Source organism: Elgaria multicarinata, chromosome 11 (assembly GCF_023053635.1).
Source record: "Elgaria multicarinata webbii isolate HBS135686 ecotype San Diego chromosome 11, rElgMul1.1.pri, whole genome shotgun sequence".
Classification (NCBI taxonomy): domain Eukaryota; kingdom Metazoa; phylum Chordata; class Lepidosauria; order Squamata; family Anguidae; genus Elgaria; species Elgaria multicarinata.
This window is the reverse complement of record NC_086181.1, coordinates 34,467,430-34,476,672: the sequence shown is the minus strand read 5'-3', so window position 1 is coordinate 34,476,672 and position 9,243 is coordinate 34,467,430. Positions and strand designations below refer to the sequence as shown.

Here is a 9,243-nt window from a genome sequence, read left to right as displayed (position 1 = left end):
AGCTGCTTTTCCTCCGGTAACTCGCTCTGAGGGGTCCTTCGTGAGAGTGAGGCATTGATGGGGAGGCAGCCCTGGAGACTTTCTGTACCACAGCAGCAAAGGCAGTTTCCAGGGCCTCTTTCTCGCAAATGACCCCTTACTCAGAGCGAGGAAATAGGGCCAGGTGGGATGCCGGCATGGCTCCCCAGAGACTCTGCCCACCCGACGCCTTGCTCTGAGGGGTCCTCAGAGCAATGCATTGCATAGGCAGCACTCTGGGGAGCTGCACCGGGGGCTCTCTTGCACCGGGGCCGATGTGTATCTCCAGAGCAGCCACCTGCCCATGCTTTAATCACAGTGAGGCACAGGGAAGGTAATGGCACCTGCTCTGGAGAGTGGCCAGCAGGGATTTCCAGAGCGCCAGCTGCCCAGTTCCTCCCTTTGAGAGGGGGGGGGCAACGGCGGTGGAATCAGGACCCAGGGCCTTCCCGGCAGCAGGATGTGCAGGATCTGCCACCCAAGGTGGGGGAGACCCTGATGAACCCCCATATCCTCTGAGACCACGGCATTTTTGACTTAACACAACAATGCTTCTATTGGGTCTAAAGGAGTTATTCTGTCACATTTGCAATTTTGTTTAAAGATTGAGACACGACACATTCTGTGGATGGGGCATGTCCAAAATATATGAGAGAGATCTGCTTTAGAATGACTTCAGTGCCAACAGTTATCATTTTCCAGTTTATATCTCCTGTTTACCCCTTTCTGTATCATGCTTTTGTTAGTAATAAGGAGAATGGTTTCTATCCTAATATAAGTTAACTTAAGATAGTTTCCTACCCTGCCTGACGTAGTTCAGAGGCGGCTGCTCAATCTTCCAGCTTGGCTTTTTAGGAGCTGGAAGGGGGTGGGGGAGGGGAAACCTGGGTGGGGGAGGGGAAACCTTCCCTCCATTTTGTTCCTTAAGTTAAGTTACCGAAGGATCCAAACCAACATTTGTAACTTTGTATCCACCAATGTAGTTAGAATAAGTGTGTAATGATAATATGTAAGTCTCATATCATTTTCTTTTTCATCTGTCATCTTAATTTTTCTATAACCTTTCTAAAATGTATAATGCAATTGTCAAAAGATACATTGAATTCCATTCTTGTCATCTTGTGAACTGTCAAATGCTGTGATTTTTACAAAGCAAGTAATGTTAATAAACAGAATTGTTGGAAATAATTACCTCTTCTTTCCCCATTGATCCCCAAAGTGCTCAGTGGCCTTTCTCTGTGAAGACTGTTCCTGAGAGAGACACAAATAGGCCTTCAGACAGTCAGGCACTGCGGAGGAACTGAGGCAGGGAGCTTACGGTGGCTAAGCCCTAGCTGCTGAGCCACCAGGCCTGGGCCTTGTTCCTTCTTTTCCACAGAACTGCAAAACTCTGAAACCAAGGCCAGCTCCATGTTATTCAAATTAAATTTTCTTCGCAGAGACAGTTAAGGTCAAAACAATATAAAAAAATTTTTTGTCCATCCCTCTGCTGACAAAACACTGTATAGTATTGTTTTATGGAAAAGGAAGAGGGAGCCTGTGACGGGAGACACAGTGAAGGGAGACACAGTGAAGGGGGGTAATGACATGTTATCCTTTCTCCTCCCTGGTTTTGCTCTGCGCAACTGGTTTAAGGGCAAATTGCCCCCCACGAGGCCCTCTATGAGTTCTGTGAACATAAGAAGAGCCCTGCTGGATTTGACCAGCCTCCATCTAATCCAGCATTGTGTTCATGCAGTGGCTAAACAGCTGTCTCCTCCCAGCATCAAGAAAGAGACTCGGTTGGCTCTGAGAGAAGAGGCTCCTCCCAGTGTTGGCGAAGTTGGGCCCTTCCTTGGCCTCTTGAAGGAGTATGTTCCTAAAACGTTCAAGGCTTTAAAGATCAGCACCACGAAAGGTCCAGAAATGCAGTTGACATAACCCTGGCGTAATACATTTGAAACATCTAGCCACAGTAAACAGCGTTGCTGCTCTCTTGTGCACTAAGGGCATCATCAGACGAGTGTTTTATTGCACAATCATTATTGGGCACTCACAGATTTTTGTGGGGCCCTCTCACGACGGCATCTGCCTCCCGCCCCTTCTAGACTTTACACAACAACAAAAAAGCTTATCTATTAAAGTTATCTATTAAAGATGAAAGTTGCCGCTGTCTCCTGCTGTGTGCAGGAGAAATGGTGGTATGAAGAGGCCACATGCAGTTTTTTTCTTCCTCTTTCCTCTCCCTGAAAGAGGAAGTATTGCACAACAAAAGCGGGGGCGGAGAAGCAACGGTAGGCAAGCATGATTTCCCCCATCTAATGGCGCTCTAAGTTTCCAGACCATCCCCAGAGGTAGCCCCACATAAAACGCATTGCAAAAATGGGGGAAATTACAGGGAAGTGCTGCTCCTGTTTTTGTACAAAAATGGGACCAGAAATAAATATATATATATGGGACCTGATCCAATGCCAGTCCCTTCCTCAGATCACACAGGAAAGGTCACTTGAAATGCATTCAGCATCATGCTTGATAAGAAGCCATGAAGAATATTGGTGGTCTGCACAGTAGCCAGAGGAACCACAACATCCTTGGTTTTGGTTTGAGAAGATGATGATGCAAATTGTAGTTATTCAAATGGTGGGACAATCAGCCTAACGTAAGGATTTAACATTTTCCCTTGAGAAAGTCTGAGCATGTACAGAGGTCAAAGAAGTCTGGTGTCTATCAACTTTTGGCTCAGCTCTGAAGTGACACAGAGGTCTGATCCCATCTCTGATCATTATAAGGAGAGGTGCACTCTGCATGCAGGTTTGAGTCAGTGTCCAGATGGATGTGGTCATTCTGAAATGGCTGACAAGCAGAGATTCATCTCCTGCAGTTTCTCCCATCATGGGAAGAGCTTCACCTGTTGATATTGAACAAGGAAGATCTCCGCATTGGGATTCTAGTGGAGTCGCTCTGTTACATTTTATTCTTAGCAATGGCTGCACATTTTATTCTGAGGAAAGTCCATCGATTGAAAATCGATGAAGGGAGTGCTCTTTGCACATGCTCTAGGTCACGCTCTCCTCTTCTCCCGTGCTCAAGGGCTAAGCCCTGGCTCTGTCTGCAGCCTGGATCGACTTCAGCCACGGGGTGGCGATGCTCTCCGGAAAGAGCAGGAGGCTGGCTAAAGGCAGGATCCTCTGCCAAAGGGACGGAAGCCATAGAGAAATTGTGAAAGCGAAAGCAAGTCCGGGCGATCGCTCGGCGATCTTCAGGATTCCCTTCCTCTCCCGCCCCATTAGGCACTAAAGGAGATTCCAGTGTCGAGGCATCGTGTTAGAATCCTCCTGCCAGAGGAAAGTAGGGAACCGAGCGAGGTGCTCTCCAGGCTGCGACAGCAAAGGGTGGTGAGGACAGCCAGGCTGCCTCACGTTAGGAATTGCGCATGTGCGTCCTCCCAGAGGGGCTGTTTGCAGGGCGAGGCCGAAGGAGCCTGCAGGTAGCAGCACCAAAGGGGTCCGGGCGGCAGCGGGAGGCTCATATCTCAGGCGCTTTCCCCTCCAGCCTCCGCTTCCTAGTGCTCCTCCCAGCCCAGCCATTTCCTCCAGACAGACGCACACACTCACTTCATCCCACCTCGCCCATGAAATACTGTATCTTGGGTTGAATTTGACTTTATTTTAATTGTTATTTATATTTTAAATGTTTAACTATTGAATCATGTTTAATTATATTTTTAACATGACTATTTCTATTTGTATGTTTTAATTGTAAATGTTTCAGTTTTGCAAAGCCGCCTTGGGGCCCATTATTGGGAAACGGGCGAGATACAGATGATGATGATGATGATGATGATGATGATGATGATGATGATGATGATGATGCAAGGTATCAATAAAATGAGTAAGTGAAGAGACCCCTCCAATTCAGAATTTAGCAAGCAGCCAGATGAAATGTCAGGAGGTTCATTGGCCACAAGAGGGCACTCCTGCATTAAAAGTAAAGGTTAGTGGATTATTTTGGAAGCACTTATTTACTGGTGAAAAATAAAGGAACAGTTAAAAAAAGAAGCTTGCAGGGGGGGATAGTAACTGCAGCTGGTACTCTGAGGACAGCTTGTGAACCGCCCAGAGAGCTTCGGCTATTGGGCGGTATAAAAATGTAATAAATAAATAAATAAATAAATAAATCACACAGCGATTTATCATTAGCAGACCAGCTTAGTTTTGGAAACAAAACCATGTCAAGTACTTCCCATGCAGCCAATCTGACCCCCTCTAGTTTCACATTTAATGTTTAGCACAGTTTAGTTAAATTAGCTTGAAAGGGCTGGTTTACTTTGATAGCAAGTAGGTAGGACAGTGGAAAATGTAGCACTGTGCAAAAGAAGCATTTAATATATATTCATACAGATTATATCTCACTGTTAAACTAAAGGTGATTGTTGGTATCTTAAGAAAAGCAGTTGACGTTTATTCGTTCAATCGCTTCTGACTCTTCGTGACTTCATGGACCAGAAAGAGTAGTATCCTTCAATAATTGAAAAACAAACCTGTTTCTAGTACTCAGCTGGTGACAGTTAGCTATGGGGTTCATAGTAATTCCAAAACAATCCAAAGCTAGTAACTATAGCTGTGTCTGAGATCCATGCAACCTGGTTTCCCCTTTGCAATCTCTATGATTCAGAATACAGGGCAAGGAACTGAGAAGATTCCTGGTGTACATCATCCCAGGAAATCCAAGATAAGGATTTCCAAATACAAGGCAGTTTTTTGTAAAAAAAAACAAAAAAAAACAGAGAGCTTCGGCTATGGGGCGGTATATAAATATAATAAATAAAGATGATAATGTTCCTAGCCAAAGCTCCCATCCTGGACATGTAATTAAAAGTGAAGTTGTGGCTGAGATAGCCCATCTCTTGAACAAATAACTGACAAGGGATTTTAGCCCATCAATGAGCCCCCTGCCCAAGCAGAGTGTCTTCATTCTGCTCTTCAGGGGTGATGCTTCATCCTGTGAGCTTCTTCAGACAGGGGAAATTGCATTCCCTTACCATGGCTCTGCTTCCTGCATCTCCTCCACTTCTGCAAGAAACTAATTACACCAGGAAGAGAGCATCAACCACGTGGCTTATATTGCCTTGATGCAGTTGAGTGGGAGAGCACCCTCTAGTGGGCATTTTATAGCGCAAGTTTTCACATGGCAGGAAAACCCGACAACTGATTTTTCCCAGAAGAGTTGGGTTTTCTGAGGTTTTATTTTTAGCGTTAGACCGGGAAAATGGGAGTGGGAGACGCACAGGAGGCTGATGGCGTCATCAGAATGACCCACAAACATCCGTGAGTGGCCAATAATGAGCACACTATCAAACACACGTTTAAAGAAGTCCTGTGCGACATCTCTGAACCCCCCTCTCCTTCTATGTTCTCACAGAAAAGCTCCCAGCCTCGTTGCCTGCCCAGGTCGAAGCTAGCAGTTGGATGGGAGTAACTTAACTCCTGTCTGCTCCCCTCTGAGAGCACTGAGAGATAAGCTCACACTGATTCCGGCATTGCACAGGCTGAATAGGCCCAAACCCTACCAGGCCACTTCTGATCAAAATGGGGGTAGCAAGGTCCCTCCTTAGAAGAGCCACAATCTTTGTAATATGTAGGATTGGAGAAGCTGTCCTATTTTGGAAACCAGCGGTTGTCAAAGTGTTGGATAGACTTTTCTGATAACAACAACAACAACAATATATTTGTTACCCGCCTCTCCCTCTGGATTGAGGCTATTCCCATAGGAGGCACTAATGCCCTTTGATGTTCCTTGACAGGATCAAGTTTTTTGAACAATCAGGCTACTATTAAGAGAAAGAATTGTGTATGAAATTCTATACCAACATAAACAGAATGGGAATATGGGGACTGCCAATATAAACATATACTATGTAGGAGCATAAATGTTGGGTAGCTCACCATGGTGCTTGACTTCCTCTCAACACCCCTTCCTTGAGCAGGGGAAGGCCTTGAAGCCTAGCACGTCTCCTTCCTGCCTCCAGGTGCAGTGACCAGTGACAGGTCAACATAGTGATGAAGGTTCCTCACCTGGGAGGAACTTGGTTCCTTGGGGTGGAAGTGGTGAAGGCTCCAGTGTTGAAGTTCAGGAGAAGTCATGATGATGGGGGCTTGGACTGGTTTCTAGTGCTTCTGTCTCCAGTGCTCCTGGTTTGATGGATCTGGCTGTCCCCTTCTTGTCCAACCAAGCTGAGGTTGCAGCTCAGGGTGGGCATGCTGATATAGATGCTAAAAATGTTCAATCTAATTGTATAGTTTACTGTGTAATAGAACAGCCTGCAATTAAAAAGAAGTTGTTAATTAACAAAATGATTTCAAACAATGAGCTGTCCTATTAAAAAAAAAAAGCAGCAATGCTTTCCCAGATACTAAATGGGCTCCTCTGTGTATGCACAGTTGGTTCCCACAGAAAGCAGAAATGTTTTGTGGTATGTTTTGTTTTGAGTGGAAAATCTGAGGTGGTGATTTATTGAGAGTGAAATTGGTAAGTCCCAGTGGCAGATTCTTCCAGTTCTCTCAGATATGGACCATTCTCTTCCTTGCCCACATAATTACAACACACGCTTTAGGCACAGTTGTAATTCATAAAGGCACAAAAAGCTGTCAAAACTGGAACCAGCTCCTTGGAGATCTAGATAAGCTCACCAAGGAAACTTGGTCTGTGCAAACAATTTCAGAAGGGGCTGTGTTGATAGCATTCATTACTGCATCGCTTACAAAACTATTAAAACAAATGGACTTTGGAATCATGAATAAGCTCAAAAAGGGAGTTGCTGAAAAGGGTGATTGGATTGGGGCGCAATCAATCAAATGACCTACACCAGGAGGTTTGGATGTGAAAGGGCAAATTAGTCGTTGAGGTGACACCGGACCAGATTGCCATTTCAAGTGATCCCAGAGACGTCAGACTATCAGAGAGATCCCAGAGACGTCAGACTATCAGAGAAGTCCATGTAAGTAGCTATAGCTAAGCCTTGGATCCTAAGGGCTTCTTCGGCCTCTGAACGCAAAGGAGAAGCTGCCTCTTTTGCGTTCCCCCTTAATCTGGTGTTTTCACTTCAGGATGTTAGGAACTAACTGAACAACCTGCCTGCGAGCTGAGTTTTAAATGAGTTCCTGGAGGTTTTCTCTGCTGAATCCTGAGAAGTGACAAAGTACAACTAAAGTTAAGGTTGGCAGGAGGCCAAACAACCCAGCCAGAGGCAGCCCTACCGTTTTGCAGAGGAGGGGTGGGCAACCTTTTTGGGTCAAAGGCTGCATTTCCACATGGGAAATTAGCTGGGGGCTGCATACTGCCAGCAGTGGGTAGGCCAAGGCAAGAGTGGGTGGGGCACCCCTTTCTCCCTCACACACATACACACATCAGCATTGTTGGGGGTTGGGGATTAATCTCTCCCCAAGCAATCCTAATACAGCCAAAATGGCTGTTTCCATGCTGCACAGCAGTGCATGGACCGTGGTCGTGGCTGCATCAGGGTTGCTGAGGAGAGATGAGGTTAAAGGGGCCCCCTCCCCACATTCCCAGTGAAGACTGCAATATGGGGACAGTGGTTTTTCCCCCACTGCCCTGCTGATGCCCCCAGCTGGTATTTAAGGTACCATTAAGGCTGACAGACAGATCTGGCATATGGGGTGCATCCACTGTGAAATTCTCCTGGCTAAGCTTCAACGCAATGAAAGGGAGTGTGCAGTGACTGTGTGCAAGATGGAGCCTGGCTGTTCCCATCCATTTCAGTGAGGCTTGTGCAGAAAAACTCCCCAGTGATTGTGCCCTGTGTTAGTTAGAAGTTGGGGGAGGTCTACTTGGATTTATTTGGCTTTAGGCACCAAAATAGGTTGGGCTGGCCCAGAATCCACCCCAACCTGAGGGAGGGGGCTTCCAAACAAGGATTTTAACATGCAATTACCCTGGCTCGTTTGAAGAATTGTAGGGGGTGTAGTCTTTTTAGACATGGTCATCTTCCATTTGTAACTCTCCTATGCTTTCTCTCTGCTGCTTCTGTTAAAGAAGAAAAGATGTGATAGCTGCACAATGGTTTTTGAGTGTTAGAGCTCTCCATCTGGAAGCACCCAGAGAATGACCTCTGCCGCCTCCCATACCTGACCTTATATTACGGGTTTCATCACATAATCAGTATATATTGCTGCTGTTTTTATCTGGTTGAGCTTTTATATTGTATTTTATATTATGGTTTTATACTGTTGTTTTATACTTTGAATGTTTTTAATTTTTGTGAACCGCCCAGAGAGCTCTGGCTATTAGGTGGTATAGAAATGCAATAAATAAATAAATACATTATTGGGGGCAGGGGAGAGAGAGAGAGAAGAGGATTTCTGTTTTTGGAGGACTGTGCAATTTAAGGAATCTGCCTCAATTATGTCTAGTTTGGCCTCCATTCATATCTCTTCCCTACTATGAGGTATTTTCTCTCCAGCTGTGGGGAAACCACTCCTTCAATGGGCAATCCCACCATTGGGGGTTTTTTCCCCTTATTTTTAGCAAATGCTTATATTTCAAGGCCTTAGGAACTCTCTGCCATTATAACTCAAGAGTTCCACAGTCTGACCCTCTTCCACTGCCACTGCAGTAAAGACTGTGGATTACAACCCAATTAAATCAATAAAAAGGCATCCGGATGCAGTTTTCAAAAGGAAGGTTTATTTTCCACTCCAGGTGCCAAGAAATCTCTTTGCACAAAGGTCCTCTCCTCCGATCAAATGGGAGAGCAGAGACCACGAACAGAGATTAAGGGCGGATCCACACATCGTTCCGAAATCGTGTGCATGCGCCCAAACTACGGCCCCAAAACGATAGTGTGTACCACAGCTGAAGAGACGGAGGCAGCGGCGGCTGGGGAATGGATGCCCTTCTTGCTTTGTCGAGCCTTCATGTTTCAGAAGGGGCCAAAACCAAGAAGCGGCTGATTTGGGGCGGAAAGGGTTGGGGCTTGTTTGCCACAACAACCTTCTTTCCTTCTTTTTCAAGTCTGTTTTTCCCCCTCGAATAGTGTGTACCACAGCTGAAGAGACGGAGGCGGCAGCGGCTGGGGAATCCGGGCGCGTCTGCCGCCGGCGCTGCCGCCTGCTGCCTGCGTAAGAGCAACCCGGTCGGAGAGCTCGGCTTCCGCCTCCACCGAGCTCTCCGACCCGGGTCGCTCTTACCCAGGCAGCAGGCCGGCGGGGAGGCAGAGGCTGGCCTGCT

General features: G+C 46.3%; 1 protein-coding gene across 1 annotated transcript in view; it reads right to left on the bottom strand.

Annotated features, from left to right (window-relative positions):
- LOC134405666 (apoptosis-associated speck-like protein containing a CARD) overlaps positions 1–9,243 on the bottom strand; it is a 180,104-nt gene that overhangs the window by 68,174 nt on the left and 102,687 nt on the right. The gene's annotated exons all lie outside the window — the stretch shown is intronic.